The sequence below is a fragment of the Aphelocoma coerulescens genome, chromosome 14, assembly GCF_041296385.1.
Source record: "Aphelocoma coerulescens isolate FSJ_1873_10779 chromosome 14, UR_Acoe_1.0, whole genome shotgun sequence".
Lineage (NCBI taxonomy): Eukaryota > Metazoa > Chordata > Aves > Passeriformes > Corvidae > Aphelocoma > Aphelocoma coerulescens.
This window is the reverse complement of record NC_091028.1, coordinates 12,997,157-13,016,252: the sequence shown is the minus strand read 5'-3', so window position 1 is coordinate 13,016,252 and position 19,096 is coordinate 12,997,157. Positions and strand designations below refer to the sequence as shown.

General features: G+C 49.2%; 1 protein-coding gene across 4 annotated transcripts in view; it reads left to right on the top strand.

The window, feature by feature from the left end:
* Nucleotides 1-19,096, top strand: part of ELFN1 (extracellular leucine rich repeat and fibronectin type III domain containing 1) — a 103,972-nt gene that overhangs the window by 4,051 nt on the left and 80,825 nt on the right. For 3 of the 4 annotated variants that reach the window (XM_069030158.1, XM_069030155.1, XM_069030156.1), the window contains exon 2: nucleotides 18,494-18,606. The gene's annotated coding sequence lies outside the window, so the exon portion shown is untranslated. Of the gene's footprint in view, nucleotides 1-1,264; nucleotides 1,349-18,493; nucleotides 18,607-19,096 lie in introns of those variants that run through there. The other variant, XM_069030157.1, reaches the window with a different exon arrangement.

Sequence of the window (19,096 nt, the reverse complement as noted above, 5' to 3'; positions counted from 1 at the left end):
AACGGCGCTGGAATGCGCGGAGCCCTTGGAGCGCACAGCCGCACGCACACCTCGCCCCGTGGAGCAGCCTGGCTCCCGCAGACGGGCCCACGCCAAGGCGATGCACACTGGAAGTGTTTGCACACAAACACAGCGCTGCAGGCAGCACACGGGTCACGCTCTCGCACACACGTGGGCTGGTGCTCGCCACGGGCTGGTGCTCGCCAGTGCCGGCACGGGGGCGGTGGGTGCTCTCCCCGTGCCCGACGGGGCCGGCTCCCAGCCCAGGCGGGCGCTGGGAACTCTGCTGGGAACGCTGCAGGCCTGGCAGGGCAGCCCTGGCTGGCTGCGGTGGGCAGCTCTGCGGCTGCCCGCAGCTTTCCCCTCCCTGACCGAGGTGCTCCGAGCAGGGATCAATAAAGCCTTTCTGATTGGCTTCAATTCCCCATTCAAAGTAGTCACTGCATTAAGACTTGATTTTTCTCCCCTTTGACTCCTGGCCAGATTAGATTGTGAATTTGGCTGATTTCAAGATACTGGGGGAGGGAAGAATCATACAGCAAGCGAGAGAGAACTGAAATATCCTACAGGATCCCCTGGAGGGGAGAGAAATCAGTCTAGATAAGAGCTTGTTCTCCCCGTCTGGCTAATGCTTCCCTGTTGGATGATCAGAAAACACAAGATCTAACCTCTCACCAGGATGCTTAACTATGAAAGGTCAGGCTTTTGGCTTGTGCTAGGTGCAAGGTTTGTTATTGTGAGCTGTGGTTTATGTATTCCGGTTCTCCCGTCGTACGCTGAACACAGCAGTGCACGATGCCTGCAAACAGAGGGACGTGGTCAGGGCTTCCGAGGTTTACGAGTCGAGCTCTGGGGGTAACGCTGGGGTTGGAGGAGCTGTGATGGGGATGGGACACGAGGTCTGTGTCCTGGAGAGCCCAGAGCCTGTTTGTCAAGTCTCAGCCCCATCCTTGGGCAATTTTTCCCAATAGTTATTTCTCCATGTGTGTGCTGGGGATAAGTGAGTGGGTTATGTCAGTGAAGCCCTGCGTTCCAGAGGGACCCGGAAAGCAGCACCCAGGAGCATCCCAGCCACGCTGGTCAGGGGGCTCTTCCCTGCTGGCTGCTCCAGGGCCAGGATTTCATGCCAAGAAAAGCCACAGCAGCACAGCATCGCCTGCAGCATCCCAGCTGCCGGCCTTGCTGTGAATTGGTGTTAGCTCCAGGTGAAGCAAAAACTTGGGATTATGTGGTTTCTCAGCAAAGGGCTCTGGGAAGGCTGGTGGAGCAGAGGGACTTGTGAAGGAGCTGTTGCAGGATGGTGAGGAGCCTCAGGAGGAGAGGATGTGGGGCTGGAGGCTCACTGCAGGTAAGCTGTGCTGTTCTGGGCTGTGGGGAGGCAGCTGTGCAGTCACCAACAAGGCTGTGAGGTGCAGGGTTGAGGAGGTAGGAAGCTACTGTGGAGGCTGTAAAGGGGGTATGAGCAGGGAGCACAGCCTTGAGCAGTGTTTGGCATGATTTGGTGCAGCTGCTGGATTGTCTTGGTGTTGCAAACCCAGGGCTTGGGGAGGGTTTGAGTGAGCCCGATGGCAGGACAGCATTGGGGCTGAGTATCTGGGTATGGGGAGATGGAGATGTGATGGTCAGCAGTAAACTGGGCCCAGAGGAGGCTGGTGGGGAGGAGAGGAACTGTGTGGAGCTTGATAGGACAGCTATGGAGCCAGACAGAGCCCAAACTGTGGGTGAGGAGGGAGGCAGAAGGTCTGTGAGGACCTTGGGGTGAAGGCAGACCCTGAGCCTTGGTCCCATGTGTGCTAAACCCCCAGCAGAGTGGTGCCAGGGGCTGGGTGGGGAAAAAGAGGATAAAGAGCATGAAATTATTTGTGTGGTGGTGTTTGGCTGCTGGAGTGGGGAGTGTATGTACCCAGCACAAGGGTTATCTGGGTCCCTGAGATATCCCTGTAATAGGAACAAATAATAATAAATCTGAAAGAAAGGAGCTGTGAGAGTTAGCTCCAGGTGAGGGGGCCTAGAGCCTCCATGCACCATGAGGAGCTGGGGCAGGAGGGTCTGGGGGAGGTGGCACTGAGGGTGCAAGGGGTGTATGAGCCTGGGTAAGGGGGCTGGGAGGACACAGCAGGAGGCTGGGGAGGTGGAGATGGGAGTTGGTGCGGCTGTGGCAGCAGCTCGTGAGAAAGTTGCATGTGTGTAAAAAAACACCTCAACAGACCAACCCAAAACACCTCTCAATCAGGGAAGGCTTAAATCTGTTGTTTGGGCTTGGCCTCTGCACTATCTGGTCTGGTCTCCCGTGCAATGTGAGGTTGAAGGCACAACTCAAGATGACCCACAGGCCGTAGAACCACTGCTCATGAGGAGAGCCCTCCTGCTAATGGAAGTGTGGCCAGCTCCCTCAGGGAGCAGAGCATCCCACAGCTCTGCCCTCAGAGCAGAGCTTGTGTCGTCTCTAGAGGCTGATGAGGGAGAAGTGGGGTCCTAGAGCTGTGACCCCCTGTTCCTGCTGGGTAGGGTCCTGCCCCACTTGGGGACTGAGCCATCAGGTGTTTGTTCAAGCACACACAATGTGTGTGTTCAGGGCTCTCAGGAAAGCCAAATGACCACAACTCCCCTGGCTTCCCCTACCCCTCTCTCCTTTGTGCTTAGAGGGAACCGGTGGGAAAATCGCCAAGATCTGGGTTTTTTTTCTTTCCTATTCCAGCATTTCTTTATGAGCTGGACAAGGGCAATCTCTGAAGCTCATTCGTATTTTTAAATCTGCAGGAATAAGTGTATGGAAATGTATGTGTTTTACTGTATCAGCTGCTATCAGCTTTTAACTTTATTACAGTAAGTGCAGAGTTTTTCGTGGGCCAAACTCATTCACTGGATTTAATGGAGTTAAACTGCAGGCAGATTTGGCTACTTGTTTGTGTATATCTTTGTAAAATGGACAGGCAGAGATCATAAAATTTTATACTCTCCATGGCATCTTTTAGGGAAAAGTCTTCCAATATGTTTTATAAACAGCATGCATATTTTGCTACAGTGTATGCTCATACCTAACACAAGGCACTTTAGAGCTGCTTCTTTTTTCCCCTCTCCCAGAGCTATATGTATGTATGTGAACTTGGATTTCCCTGCATTATTTTCTCGTGCTGCTTTCCTTAAAAGTGTCTTTAGCAGTTTTAAACAATTTAACTGGATTTCTTTATTTCTTTTTAGTGTGTTTCTATCTCTTCCTAGAAATGGTAGTCAGAACCCTAACCTTTGCTATGAAGGGCTCAAAACGAGGGAAGAATAATGTTTATAAAGCCTCTTGCTAAATACCCAAAGCACTCCTAAACTGTCCCAGCTGCAAATGCATGATCTCAGGACCTTTCACAGGTACAAACATCTGCTGTGATACCTTCGAGGGGCTGACTTTTTTTCCCCCTTCTTCCTGAGATACTGTTTTCTTTTCTTTTCACGATGTGATATCGGTTTCTTGACCTATTCTGGGCTGGGTTTAGATCCTGCTTGTGCAGGGCCTTTCCCAGTGTAACATGGAGCAAACTGACGCTTGAAGCTGTAGAGAAAAGGTATTTCTAGGAGATGGATTTATTTTCTAATGAGGTATTTGATGCTTTTCCAGGCTCTAAACAAATTAGACCCAGATCTGTGGCTGCAGGGCGTTGGGAGGAGAAGTGGTTGATGAGCTGAGCTAATTAATTACACTTACTTATGACTTATCAAATGGTCATCACTACCCCATATGAAGCACTTGAGTGGGTGGAATTGAGGGGGGAGGATATTGATACGTGGGATAAATGTAAGGCAGTGGTCAATGACAAGGACATAAATAAATCTGGGGGTTCTGGTGACATTAAAGTAAAATGCGGGTAGTGAGGTATGAGAGAGACTTGATGTCAAAGGAACCCTATAATGTATTTATATTCCCACTCAGGATTTGCTGGGGTTTCTAAATAATACATTAATTCAATTACACATTCTTAATTAGTGTTTTCTCAATTTGGAGCAACATAATTAATTTACTGCATCATATTTTTATTTTGCTGGTGTGATGAGTTTCATTTTTGACTCTTTCCCCTCTCTGCTTTGTGAGACTCGTGAGACTCATAACACTTAGCTGTGATGCTCATGCCACAAGCTGCAGCTTCTTTGGGAGTACCAGTTTTCTGTATTATGTTTTTTTTTATTATTTTTTTTTTTTTTACGCTGACAGGCTGCACAGCACTGACCTGACCCCGTAATAGGAGGAAGAGGGAGAAAAAGAGCCCAGATCTGAAGCAGCTCCTTTTGAATGCTGAGCAGAATCTATTCTCCGTAGAGCAGGGCGATCTGCAGCATGCTGGGGCAGGAATAGGCCCTTTGGGCTCCCCCAAATGGGGTTATTTGATTTTTTCCTCTCTGGCAACTCATGGTACTTGCAGGGATGGGTGCTCACTGTCCCTCTGGGGTGACTGCGACACACAGGGCTGCTCCTCCCAGCACCTGGAGCTGCACAGGGATGGGGAGCCCCAGGGTACTCTGTGTCACCCTGTGGGGCTTGTCTGCCTGCTTCTGGATGGGAAAGGTTGAGGGACAACACCTTTGCTGCTGTGCCCTTCACTGCTCTGTCCAGAGGGAAGGTGTGCTCCCGAGAGCTGCTCTCAGGCATTTGTTCTTTGGCACCTCCTGGAAAGCAGAGCCGGGTCAGTGACCCATGTGCAGGGTGGGTGCTGGTGCCAGGGCTCTGGTCCTTGCCACAAGCCAGGCTTGGGGTTAGCACTTGCTTGAAACAAACGGAATACCTGGTTTATTCAAGTTATAGGATGGTAGCTGATCAGGGAGATGAGCGCAAGCCAACCCTGCTCCCTCCAAGCGGTGCCTTCCAGACCAACACTTGTCCCAGCTTTGCAGAGAGCTTTTCTACCCCCTGCCCCACTTCTCCCTTTTAATTTTTGTTCCTGGCTTTGCTTCTCTTCCCCACCCTCTGCCCATGCTCTGCTCTGTCTCGGAGGCGAGCGGTGCAGCCTCCCAAGCCCCATTCATCACCGCCTGCTCGCCAGGCACCGGCAGCCGCCGCTCCATTGATTGACTGCAGCGGGGAGTGAATTTAAAATCATTACGCTCCTGAGACAGCTTTTAAATATGAGGAAAATCAAGTCTGTTAAGAAGCCTTGTGGAAAGGGTGTCTCCAGCCAGGGAATTCCGTGTGGGAACAGGTGCTGTTTGGATCCAGAGGAGACTCCACTGCTCTGGACCTGACGGGTGTCCCTGTGTGAGCCTGGACCACTCTGTGCTGGTGTGATGGGAGTGGGCAGGCGGCTGCTGGTGGAGAATCAAGTAGAAATATTTCACTGTAGAAAACACTGTTGTGCAAAGCCATCCATCTGCTGCCTGTCTAATGCTTTGCATGAATTAATGAGCTGATTGATTAGGAGAACCTTGCAGCAGCCGGGTGAGGGGAATGATTCTTGTCCTCATGCTACAGGTGGGAGGAACTCAGAGGTGCAGAGGTTAAGATTAAGGTTTCTAAGTTGGGTTGGGTTTTTTTTGCCATTAGTGAAGGCTACAGCTGAGACATTTGTCTGTGTCTTGTTTTACCGATTGATCAGTCTGATTTTTTGGATGTGTTTTGCCTTCAAGAGCAGTTGTGAGACATTGCTATGGCTGCAACTCAGCCCTGGAGAGTTTCTCCCGGGATCTGATCTTCCAGCGTGTTCGTGGCAAAACAGCAAACTCTGCTGCAACTCTTGGCTGTGGTGTTTGCAACCAACAGTCTCTTTTCTTTCTACTGGGAAAGACAAACTCTCACCATTTCTTACAATGCTGGCTGTTTAACACATCTTACTCTCACTCCACAGCCTTTACCAGTCAAGGCTTCCCATAAACATCTCCCAGTTCCTCACAGTATCTCTCCTGGCCACCTGCAGCTGGCGGAGGCAGGTTACTGATGGCTGATGCATGGAGCATCCGTCTCCTCCACGCTATGATGAGTGCAGCTTTTCAGGAACGGTGCATTGAGCAAATGTCACTCCACAGCCCCAAAATCTATCGAAGGAAATGACAGTGGCTGTGAGCATTAATCATCCTGTATCATCAGAATAAAGTTGTTGCAATAGAGTATTGTCAAAGGATAAATGTCTTGACTTCGGCTCAGTGCTGGTTCCTTTAATGCTGGCAGTTCACCATGCAGGAGATGGTAGTTGTGTGGCCCAGGGGCTCATCTTGTGGCATTATTAATTAACCCTTCCCTCTCCAGGCTAAACAGTTGGTCAGTCTGGTTACCCAGAAAAAGCCTAGGCCACTTGAGAAGTTGAAGTAGTTTCTTTTCATCATTGTGCTGAGAAATTTGTGCCTGGCACGGCTTGAGTAAAAGCAGGGGTGTGTGGAGCAGCACTGGAGGGGCACTTTCCACTTACCCTTCTGAGCTCTCACTGCCCCCCCCCCCAACCCTCCAATAGGTAGATTTGTTAAAGCAGTGCAAAAAAAGGCAATGATTAAAAAAAGGTATTGAATATCTGATTTGTGGTGTAAAAAAATACCTGTTTCTGCTTTACTCCTGCCAAAGGATAGGGCTGGAAAACAAACCCTGTAACCCTCATGCTGGTCTGCACCTTCTCAGGGTGGAGCAGGTACAAAGGCTGATGCAGGCAGACATCAGGAGTGTGACAGCCATGGCATCCACAGGGACCAGTGGGATGAGGGGTGGCACTGCTGGTGGCACCGAGGTGATTGTCTCCTGGGGCTGGAGAGAGGCACGGCAGTAATGTCGCTTCCAGCCGCTGTCTCCTGGGGAAGGTGGTGCTGAGCAATGAATTGCAAGGTCTGGTGTGTGGCCCAAGGGGGATGGAGAGCTGCTGGAAATCTCTCTGTGCTTAAAATCTGGGAGTTCAAGGCGGTCTCTTGTGTCTTCTGGCACCATTGAACTTCTATGCTGCCTGGGTTTGAGCCTTTGTCCGTGGGGGCTGCAGGGACCTGGCCCGTGTGAAGAACAGGCTGTGCTTTGCAAGCTGTGCAGCAGAGCAGGACACTGAGGGGGAATGGGGTGGAGCTCTGCCTCAGCCCAGCTCTGCTGAGCAGGCAGGCAGGGCTAGGAATGAGGGCTGCACACAGGGATGTGGGATGGACACCTTGCTGAGCCCCTCTGGTGTTCCTCACCTGCCCTGGCTCCTATTTTTACATTTTCCAGGGAAATGCTGAAGCCTGGGCTCAGGAATAATGCAACTGCTTCTGGAGAACATCTGCCACAGAGGAGTAAGGGGAAAACTTCAATAAATCAACAGGTTTCAACCTCTGTCCCAGTTCACAAAGGAGCAGGAATCAGGCTGTGGAGTTTGTGTAACTGCTGCATGTGTAAAGAAAAAGGGGGAAATAAATTGGTGGGATGAGATTCTTAAAGCTTTGTTAGAAACCATATAATCATTTAGATTGGAAAATACCCTAAAAGACAAAGTCAAGCCATAATGCTTACAAGCAAAGTGAACATCACTGCCCCATCCCAGTTCAGTCTCATTGTTTACTGTGTGGGTCAGTTTGTTAATCTTGAGCTTCACTAATGGACTTGATGATCTTGGAGGTATTTTCCAATATTAATGATTCTGTGATTCTCCAACAGTTTTGCAGAAAAGTCCTCTTCTATGTTAAAATCTTTTCCAGTTGTGAACTAGCTTGGAGGTTCTCTAATGCCACATTGGCTTTAAGAAAAAGCCCCAGAATTTCTGCATGGCTTTCCTGCCTCTCTGTCAATAAAGAATGGATAATTCATGTTATGATATTCTTTTTTCTTTGTCCATTCCAGTCCCAATCTTAACAAAGCCATAAAACAGCATCAGCTTATATAGGCCTTAGGACATCACACTCTCTTTCGCACTGGAATTCTTTATGTGTGGGAGTAAACAGAGTAACACACTTCATTTTAATGAGGCTGGCTTGGGAATTAAGTGTGTGTCACTTATTGATCTTGCTTTTTCTTCCCATTTATTTTGAAAAGCTGTTGTCTTTGTTTTCAGCAGGTAAAATCTGAAGTGTTGTTGCAAATGCTGGCTTGTTTCTGTGGTTTAGATTGCAAGCAGCTCCTCAGAGCCAGGGCTTGTGGGGTCCTTGGAGGTGCTGAGTTACGGGTAACCTGTTCTGCACACAGCGTGTAAGGAGCCAGGCATGGGGACCAGATGGGAAATAACCTTCTGAGCTGGTCAGGTTTTCTGTGACCACCTGAGAGCCCCTTATCTGTCATCAGAATGATATCCAGAGAGCTGGCAGCTGCATTCAGTGGGTAAACCTGGAGGTGAAGTGACATGTCCAGGGTTATCTTGGGTGCCAGTACCAGAGCCTTGCTGGGACCAGGTCCTTTGACACCTGCTTCTGCACTACCCACAAGACTTACTTCCTTTCTTTGTCCTTAGTTTTGCAGTGCAAGGAAATTTTTGTTTAATTTTAAACGTTCTCCTAAATCTTGGTGACGGCAGATTGACGTAAGCCTGTGCTGGATCAGGGCCTGTTCTCTTATGCATATGGATGTGGACACAGCTGTAAGCGTTTTCCATCTCAAGGCTTCTGCAGGGAAGGGAGAGATCTTCCCTCCCTGCCCATGGATGTGTCCCCTCTCCCCTTGCACCAGGGGCAGCAGCACTGGGTGCCCTGGCCTCCAGAGGGGGACCATGGGAGTGAGTTGGGTAGGTTGCTTGGCTCAGTCATTGTCCATCAAGTTTCCTGGTGAAGCCAGTGCGTGTGGGCAGCCTCCTGGGACACTTGGGAGCTGGGCATGGCAGTGGAGGGAAAGCCTCTGTGTCGTGGTAATATCTTCCTTGGACCACACAAGCTGGGAAGTTCCTCCAAGCTGGATGCTCTTGGAGATTTTGGGTGGTGTGTCAGCACATCAGCAGAGAATTACGTGTTGGCCATGTCTTTTCTGCCAGGGCTTGCCCAGGATCTTGCTTTTGCTGGTGTCACCAGCAGCAAAAATGCGGCTGCTGCCTTGGGGTGGGAGCAGCAGCTCCTGAAAAGGGTAGCACAAACAAAGCTGGGTCAGATGGCAAGGCAGGTTGTGTTCATCCCAGCTGGTCAAATGCAGACTGGAAAGCCCAGGCTCTGCATCTCTCCTCATGTGTGGTATCCCCTCAGTCACGCCATAGCCCATGTGCTTGCTCAAGAGAACAAAAACTGCTTCCTCATCCCTCTGCAATGTCTGCAACATCCAAGGGGTCTCCATCCATTTACCAGCATGGATTGTGCCTATAAAGCTCTTGAATCATGCTGGATGCAGCCTGATGAAACTGCAGGGAGAATATTAAAAAAAAAAAAGAGTGGTGGAGAGAGCAAGTCAGCCCAAGTCTGTTTATGGCAGTTCCATTTTATTTAAAAGGGATAGCAAATTATAAACCATTTAAATATTTCATCTGCAGAAGGGCCCTGAATGAGTTTGCACTACATGTGTATGTGTGATGAATGAGTGGGGATGGCAGCAGGAGCAGCAGTGAGCACCAGCCCTGCTCAGGCCCATGTGGGGGAAGTGGTTGTGTTGCTTAAAGTGTTTTATTTAAAAAGGGAATGTGTATTTTACCCTTTAGTTGGTGAAAGTTGTTGCTGTCTTAACAGGTTGGGTTGGATCTGGAGATAAGGGCCGCATCCTGCTCCTCGGTGCTTTCTGCCTGCTGGGTGCCTGGTGACTCTGGAGGATGCTCAAAATATCCCCAAATCAGAGCTGTGCCTGCCCAACCTTGTGGAGAGTCACGAGGTCACTGGTGTAACTGGGAGGAGAATTTGTCCTTCTAGCTTTAAAAATAGCTGTATTTTCTTTAATGGCATTTTCCTTGGGGCAGCCAGGGGCTTGCAGGAGTGCACAGCCCATTTGAGGTGCTGCTGAGTGGGAAGGGGTGCCAGGACACCCCAGTTAATCCCATTTCTAAACCACATTTGTCTCTAAAAATGAACCAAACCAAGCAAAACTCCGGATTTTTCTTCCTTCCAAAATTTTTAATTCAACTGGCTTCCTAGAGCCAGGTTGAAGATGTTTCCTCTGTGGGAAATGCTCTCTGGTATAACTAAATAGGATTCTGTAATCTCCAGCAGTTGAAGTGTTTAGTTAGGGTCCAAGGGTGTTTTTTTTTATCCCAACTCTGTCCATCCTTACCAAAGTGCAGGGTTTCTAACCATGAGTGATTTGGGGCTTATCTCTAGGAAGTGCCGTGAATGCCAGACCCGTGCTTACACAAGGAGAGAAATGCATGAATTTTTTCCACATCAGTAGGAGCTGGAGATTTTGCTAAAGGTGTCTCCAGCTGCAAGGAGCGAGATACGGCTCTGCTGGAGAGCTCCAGAGAGGCAGAACTGAGTAGAAAATTTAAATGTGGATTTAATGCCTCAGAAAGCCATCTGTAAGGGAAGGTGCAGGTGCTGGCCGGCTCTTGGCCATGCAACAGGTCACTCGGGCTGGCTGATTGTGAGGCTGCTGAGGCACAGGTCTGGTGGCTTTAATCTGACTTGGGAGATGTTCATTAAGGAGCCCTGAGCTGTCTCTGGACTCAGAGGCTCAGCTGTCTCTGTCTCTCAGCCCAAGGCTGGTGCTATCCCTGCGAGTGCCCTCCATGCACTGCTTGTACAGGGTCCTGCTGGATCAGCTGCTTCTGTCTCCATTTTTACGTGGAAAAGCTGCATTTGAAGGGCCTGGGATGCAGATGGACAGACTGATCACAGCCAGGGCAGGGCAGCTGGGGTGCAGTTGCCATCCTAATTCCAGCCTCTGCCTATGCATGCTGAAGGAAAAGGAAAAGCAGTAAGTAAAATCGAGCCTCTGTTTGTCGCCCTGTTAGCTGGTGAGGCAATGGCTGAACCTCTTGGATGACACTACACAGCACTTTTGTAGAGTTACAGGGTAACTTGGTTAAACCCCAGCTCTGTATGGACACAGGGCTGAGAACTGCACCTCCTCCTGCCGCTCGTTCCGTTCTGGCACTGAGGCTGTGCTGGGCATCCTGGCATGGAGGGCAGGTCTGTGCCTCAGAGAGCTGTGCAGAGCAAACCCACGCTGGGAGGGAGCATCACCTCTGCCCTGCTCGGTCTCTCAGGGCTGAGAACCATCTGTGCTCATCCCAGCACAGCAGTGGTCGTGGTCAAACCTCTGCTGTGCCCCCTCGGTGCCCTGTTTGTGGGGTCCCTGCAGCCCCCTGTGCCCCCAGCCTTGCTGCTGCTGGGTGCTCCCCTGAGCATCACACCGGCCTTGCCCTCGGTCGTGCCCCCTCCTCACACCCCACCCTGGGGTTTTGTTGCCCAGCACGTAGCTAATGTCAATTTGTAAAACAATACTTCAGCATTACCCAGTGAAAACACAGACGGCATTGTACAGCTGGGAGCAACATTGATTGAAGTGATATTTAATCCAAGGAAAATACATGATACATAGTCTAGGATTCCTCGCTTATCCATCATATAATGCAGTTCACGGGGATTAAATATCCCTCCTGTAAAGTTGGTTGAGATCAGTGTTGTTATTTGTTTTGCAAATGATCCTGACAGTGATGCTGAGAGCTATTGATTACCAATGGTTCTTTAAAAATTACTATTATACTGCAAATTACAAACCTTGGGGGTATCCAGTTATATGATAATGGAAAGGCATTGGTGTGTAATGACACATGCATCATAACAAATTTGCTCTTGCTATATAATGGAGATTGAAAGGGACATGATTTATGACCAACAGGATTAGCTGCCTGACATGGTATGTCTAAGGTAACACCACAACTGTCTAGTTGTTCATCGTGGCAAGAAGCACTGATGATTAGAACAATTTAGAAATAAATGAAGGAAAAAAAAAGGCAAAATCTCCTCTAACTTTTCATTTAAAATACGTAAACCACTCTTCTAATTAATAAACAGCTAAAATCCCTCCATCTCTCTCCCAGGAGCATCCACAAAGCACTGCACAGGTGCAAACCAAGGCTACCAGTCCTAGTGGAACTCCTGGGTTTGCCTGGAAAGCCTTCAGAGCTTCTGGCTGTGGCTGTGATGGAAGTGCAAAAAAGAGCCCTGAATCTGCTGGGAATTTCAATGCATGTGTGCCCTTGAAGCCAGTGGAGGACACTCGTGTTGAGTTGTGTGCTCTCATTCCTGATGATGAATGCCTGATAACACAACTGCTTGTCTTCCAGGCTCTCCTGGTGTTTCCCAGCTCCGTAGCTGAGGACTGAATACTTGATGTGTTTGAGAGGAGCCTGAGGGCTGCTTCGGCCTCTGGTGGCTTGAGCAGTGTCACAGGAGCCTTGCCTGCTTGCGGGGCAGAGCTGGGTGCTGTGACATTGCCCTGCCATCCTGGGATGGCACAGAGGGCTGGTAGGAGGATTTTGCATTCAGGAAGGTGTGTGGTGTGAAGGTTAACTCCTGTGGCCATCCTGTGCCCTGGGCATGCTGCAGATACCAAACGCCAGCAATGCAAACTAAACCTCGTCCTCATCAGCCAGCTGATCCACAGTGGAGCCCACAGGCAGCAGTGCCTGGGTCTGTGCTGCTGTGTTAACCTGCTCAGCTGGGCATGGTGAAATTCATGTCCAGTGGCCAGTGCCAGCAGAAGCACCTGTAAAAAAAAAGGGAGGGAAAAAGGGTTTCCCTTCTTCACCAGCACCTTCTCAGCATCTTCTCCTGAAGCTGTGTACTGTGCTGAGAGTCACCAGGCTGCCAGTGTGGAGGAACACCCACAGACAGGAGTCCACCTCCACAGACACAGGTTTACTTTTGCCCTCTGCTCGTTTATTCTGTGGTGCTGCAGTAGTAGGGACACTTGCCCAGTAATTTCTTTAAAGAATTTTAGCACTTGGTAACATGGCACTTAAGCTGGGGGAAGAAGGAGATGTGTACTTGTTTAGGTATTATTCTATACAACATCTAAAGATCCACTAGCTCACTTGGAAATGGGAGGGAGGAAGTTTGAAATAATAAAAGGTAACTTGGAGCCCACACGCACTAGTGGTTGGTGGGAGCTGAGTGCATCCCTGAGCACGAGCAGCACTGTGCTCTTACCCACCTTATCCAGAGGAATTATTCCCCCTGCCTGAAGTGTAAGCAGTATCCTGGGATGAGGCTTCCAGGCTCAGGAGAAGCAAGGGCTCCTTGAGACCACACCATAGAAGCAGTTTGTGATATAAAAACCAGTGCAGAGTAAAATTCTCCTCCTTGTGGAAGTGCTGGCCCTTGACTTGCAGTAAAGCATTTATTGTGCTCTTTTCTCAGCCCAAGTCCTCTGCAGGTCACCATGTGCTCTACCCCATCTCGTGGCCCATTCCTGTGTGTGCTGTGCTTCTGGGGTAATCAACAGCTGCAGAGATGCTGTTTGTCATCAGGGAAGGGGCATGTGCAGAGGGGGCTTTGTTTTCCCGGTAAAAATGAAATCCCAGCGTTTTGTCCGTGCTTTAGGTATGAGAGTCTCTGCTTGTGGAGACAGAGAGCTTTTCAGAGGAACTGAAGTTTCAAGATTGTGGAGGAGGGTGGACCAGGAGGGGAGGTCACAAGTGGGGCTAAGAAATGCTGGCACAAGGGACCTCTGGGACTCTGCAGCCCAGTTTCTCTTTTGAAGCAGGACTTTTGCCAGTGGTGACTCAGGTTGGTGTTGACTTTGTCTAGGCAAGTCTTAGAACTCCTCCCAGGGTGGATACAGGTGGTGGGTTGACTGCTCAGGTCCCTGCCTCCCTGGGGGAGCAGAGGTATTTAGGGGTACAGGTCATGGGTTCAACCTGTGACTGTGTGAGATCCTTTTGGCACTTCAAAAAGACAGGGGAGGACCTGACCTGGAGAAGTTGTAGGGGATGGAGGAAAAGGCTGTTTTTGGCTGTTTGTTCATCCTCTTCATCACTCCTAGCTGAAGGTGGGTCAGGGTACAGAACTGGACAGGAGATGCCCTCATCCAGAGCATGCCTGACCTCTGCAGAGATGTGCACAGACATGAATGTGCTCGGGAATGATGTTTTCCCCACCATTACCTTTGTAGATGACCTGACCTGATGTCTCTGATCCAGGCCCTCCCAGGTGAGAGAGCTCTCTTGCAGGAACTCTTTGACTAGCAAACACTTCAGTGGCTCAGGGGAGGCTGGAGTGGGAGGAAGAGAGCCCTTGTTCCTCTCAGCTGCTTGGGGTTGGGTGGACCTAAAAGTAGCTGGTATGAATGCAACTGTCATTAGCTTTATGCTTTGTGTCACAGCTGGAGTGGGACATTGTCACATGTATGGATTCTGGGAGGCCTTTTGATCCAGCATTGTATCGCATTTTATGGCAAAAATCAGTGTAAAATGGTTGTGGTTGGAGCTATGTCCTTCAGCCCAGTAACTGGCTGCACAAGTAAGTCACTGAGTCAGTGTGCACAGCAGCAGCAGAGCAATGCATAATTCAGGAGGCACCTCTGAGTGACACAGGGGACAGAGGGGCCACACAGCTGTCGCTTCGTTGTGTGAATCAAGTTGGCTGGGTGAAGGTGGGGAGTCCCCCCTGTGCCAGAACACTCTGGGCAGAACCTGCTGTCCTTAGAGAGACCAGCATCACTGGGGTTGTGTTGTGTGAGACACACATTGGGGCAGGATTTGCTTCTCCTTGGAAGAATTTATCTGCAAAATGTGGGCATTCAAGCACTTCTAGGGTACCTCCCGGAGTAGCCCACCCTGGACTGTTGCCTGTCCTTATCTTATCTGTGTGTCAAGCAGTCCCCTCCTGCTCTGATTGCACCTCTCTTGCTGGGACAGAGTGGGGCAAAGGGGGCCTCAGGGGCGATGTGGCCATGGTTTAGAGAAGTTTGTAAGGGATTTGATCACAGCTTAGAAAAACTTTCTCCCTCTCCTCTGTGCTAGTGATGACTCTCCATTTATTTCTCTGCCGTTGTAATGAAAGTCCAAGTGCTACACAACTGCAGAGATCCTGACATTGGAGCAGCCAGCATGCACCATTTCACTGGAAAAGAGGATCCATCCAAATGGTTCCTTTATGTCATGCTCTAATTTTGCCGCTGTTGGTTTATTTTTGTTTTTGGCTTCTTTTATTCACGGTATTCTTAAAACTTCCCTTTCAGGGCTTAACAGCTTAACCATTTCAAAATCATGCCAAGCGGAAATGTAGCATACGGTTTTCTCACTAAACATTGTGCTGATCGCTCAAATGTATTCTGGATTTGTAGAAAAGCTGCAAAAAACTGGGATGAAAGAGAGTGAGAATTAGCACTCAAATGAAGAGCCAGGTCTTTGCATGCTTGGGAAAGGTCTGTGGAATCAAACAGAGTGCTCACCTTCTTGCTCTGCTGCATCCCACACTGGCTTGGCTGGATTGGTGGGCAGGCAGGTGGTGAAGCACAGATCTCAGTCCTGAGGATGCTACAGTCTTTAAACATGGGTCTTAGTCCTTGTTGTTGGTCCCTGATATCTGAATTATGCCCCAGGCTCTGCTACCAGATTCCTCTCTGGGTTTCAGCAGCTCCTTCAGTCTCTTGGGCCTCCCTCTCTTCTTCACGGGAAAGGGATTATAGCGCCAAAAATAGCCTATTTTCCAAGGTGGGCCTCTTTGTGACTCTCTTCTGTGAAATACGTCTTTCTCCCTGTTCCTCCTAGTGAAATACAAAGGAGATGTGATTCACCACCAGTGCTGATGTGCCAAGGCAGCAGGAAAGCTGCTGGTGTGCAAAGGATGCTTTGTACCTGCACATGTGCCCTTCTGACACACGGATTCCCTGCTGGGGCTGGTGGCTTCCTGCTCTGCTTGTCCTACTGAGTAGCTGGAGGATTCAGGGCAGAAATGGCCCTGCTCCTGGTGCTGATGGAGCACCTCTGATGGGAGCAAATGGTACATTTGGGAGGCGAGGTGGGTGTTATGTGATCGTGTGGACAGTCCTGTCCCATGAGAACTCATTTGGGATGGGCCCGCTGTGATTTTTGTTTGGCTCTTGCTCCTGCAAGGAGGTGCATTTTCCCAAGGAGGAGGAGGGCAAGGAACACATTTGGAAAGGCAGACTTTTCCTTGGAACTAAAATGGGTCCTCACCATCTAATGACTGCTGCTGAGCTTACCTGGGCTCTTGGGATGATAACAGGGGTGCAGACGGGCACAAGAGAAGTCAGATCGGTGTTGCAGAGCTGGGAGGTTTGTGTGAGTCCTTACTTTCAAAGACAAGGATAACAGAGAGTTATTTTTTTGCCATTTCTGGCTTTTTATGGTTACTCACATTAGAAGATCTTTGAGGGTCCTCATTTCTTGCAGAAAATGCCTGTGGGCCCTGAGCTGCGGAGCTGGGCTGTGGATCACAGCTTACAGATGCTCTGAGCTGGAATTTGCTCTTTCATTACAGCTCTTAGGATTGTGGGGTGAAGTGAGGGAAAGCTGATGATTGTTAGTAGCTTTAAAATTAATAATGCTCTTTAGAACATTTAATCTTTCATTAATAGTGACTACAATACACACTGGGGTGCATCTAGACCAAGAAACGCTCAGGTTCCCGCAGTGCTACAGCTTGGGCAGCTGGGAGCTCTGCAAGCAAGGGGTTGTCCAAATCAGCAGAGGGAAGGGCTTGTTCTGATTTTCACAAGTCTCACCTGTGTAAATTCTGGACAGGGGACAGGCAGGATCCTGTGGCCTGTGTCTTTGAAGCAGTTCCACGTCCCTGCTCGCATCACAGACCAAGAGCTGAACATGGCCCCTGATTTATTTATAATATTCCTGGCAGAAGGGGGGGCACGGGGAGGTCTCTGGATGGCGAGCAGAGGTGAAGAGCAAGGCATAGGTAGAAACCACAGTGATGGTGCAGAGTGTGGACATGAAATGAGAATGTTGAGTGAGCAACTGCTGTTTGAAAAACCTCGGGATGCAGGAGAAGGGAGTAGAAGGATTCCTCAGTTTGTCTCCCTGCCTATCGCAAGTAAATCCTTTCTGGCTGATGTGGTTGGCATATGCAGAGCGTCTTGGCTTGGTGCTTCAGTGGATGGTCTCCAGTTGGGGTGATGGCTCAGAGATGGGAGCTGGGGAGCGTTAGGGAGCCCAGGGGGCAAAATGTCTTGCCATGATCTTCAAAGAACAGGAAGGAAGAGCATTTTTTCTGTTATTGTTCATAATACAGGAAATTTCCCCACTCCTTTTTCAGTTAATAACCACTGGGGCAAGAGGCTTTCGTAGCTTGTAGGGGAGCAAATCTGAATAAACCAGTAACAGTCATGTTGTTGGAGAGTGGCTCCACTTGAGTTGTTTTTCCACTGTTTGGATAAATAAGACAATAAGAAGAGCTGCTGAGATAGTTGGCAGAGAAATGAATCCCCCGGGAGATCGGGGCAATGTTGTTTATTTGTGGGAGCTGCCTGTGCATGGGGGGTCAGTCCTGCAGTTCTGTAGAGAGAAGGGAAACAAACGTTCTCTGTTCTAGCACCGGATTCATTGCAAGGAGATATGCCAGGGATCATTAGTGCCACAGCCACGACGATCTTTTGCTCAGATTAGTTTTCTCTTTTTAAGGGAAAAAAAAAAAATGGCAGGTTCCCATTAGATCAGATATGGACAAAGTAATAGCGGTATCGCAGAGATTGAGGTCTGCAAGATTAAAATGTGAAAGGGAGGAGAAATGATAGCTTTGGCCCTGCTTGCTGTTACAGCAGCCGTGTGAATAAATGACTCTATGCAGATAAGCAGGGCAAAAATAAAAGGGATGCTTAGGACGAGATGGCCAAAAAAAAAAAAAAAAAAAAAAGGGAACTAATCAGCAGATTCAACCACTGTAATAAGGCAGTAAACATGGAAAATTACATTATATTAGCTCCTCTGCTTCCCGTTGTATACATTAGCCACAAAGTCATCGATAGGCGATTCCCTGGGAAGGTGCAGCACTGCAGAATCCGGAGCTCGCTGCACCTGGGGGAAGGCGTGAGTGATGCTAAAGGGGAAAGTTGGCTTTTGAACTGCGTGAGGAAAAAGTGGCTCAAGTGGAGCTGTGGAAAAGCTCGCAGCTCACCGAGTTAAAAATCTGCTCCCAGGAAAAGGACGGCCGGTGTGTTTGTCCTCAGTGCTCAGGCAGCAGTAGGGCTCGTGCTGAGCCACAGCTTAATTGCAGTCCTGGGATGTTCCCCTGATGTGGGAGAAATTGGTCTGCTGCAGACTTTTATATATATATATATATATATATATATTTTTTTTTTTTTAACTAGTGAACTGATTTCCATTTTGTTCAGTTTCTCACAAAGCATGACAAGTAGCCACTGCAGCTTTTCCCTGAGTTCAAGCAAAGCCAGCATGTAACATTATTTGCAAATTAGCTTCATCCCTCTGGCTTCCAGTTAAAGCAGGAACTGCTTGGTCCAGAGTTGCTCCCAAAATATCCATTTAAACCATGTAATGATTCTGACTCTCTCATGCATAGTAGATGAAAGACGATCCGCGATTTATTTTTAAAGCTTTGAACCCCAAACATGGTCAATCATAGAAAAAAAGATTAAAAAAGGAGGAAGTCATGATAATGCAAAGCCGGGAGAAAAGCAGCCCTACACTTCACAGTAAAATCCGTTTTCTTTGCACTTTTTTATTAACAGCTTCAACTATGATCAGTGCATAAATCTACCTGCAACACAGGATGTTGGAAAATTACCGAGAGACAGCAACGTCCTCCCCGCTGCTTGGTGAGAAAAGAAGGATGCACCTTCAGGTATGGGCTGGAAAATTGTTTCATCCTCTGTTCCCTATTTGTGTTGCACTAAGTCTGCTCTCTGCATTGATTAGAGGGGGGGAAATAAAAGTGTTTGCAAGAGGCAAACTTCAGAAGGGATTCTCTAAACTTGTCTCAGCCACAGATAGGTGTCTATCTGGGACCCGCTCTGCACCCGAGCAGTGCAAGGCTCTTCAGGCTTTTCTGGGGGTTAAGGGTAGCCTTTTGTCCTGCGTTTGCTGTTGTTCTTTCCCTGCCCCTGTGGAGGTTACTGATCCTGCTCCTCTTGGTGAGAACCAGATCAGCACGGCGCTGGGTGCTCCCGCAGCTCCCGGCAGGAGCAGCTGCGCTCTGGGTGCTCCTGCAGCATTGGGAAGCAGAGCACGGGCTCTGCCATTCCCTGCTCCCGGTTCAGGGAGGATCAGCTCCCCTCTGGGTGCTCCTGCAGCGTCGGGAAGCAGAGCACATGCCCTGCCATTCCCTGCTCCCG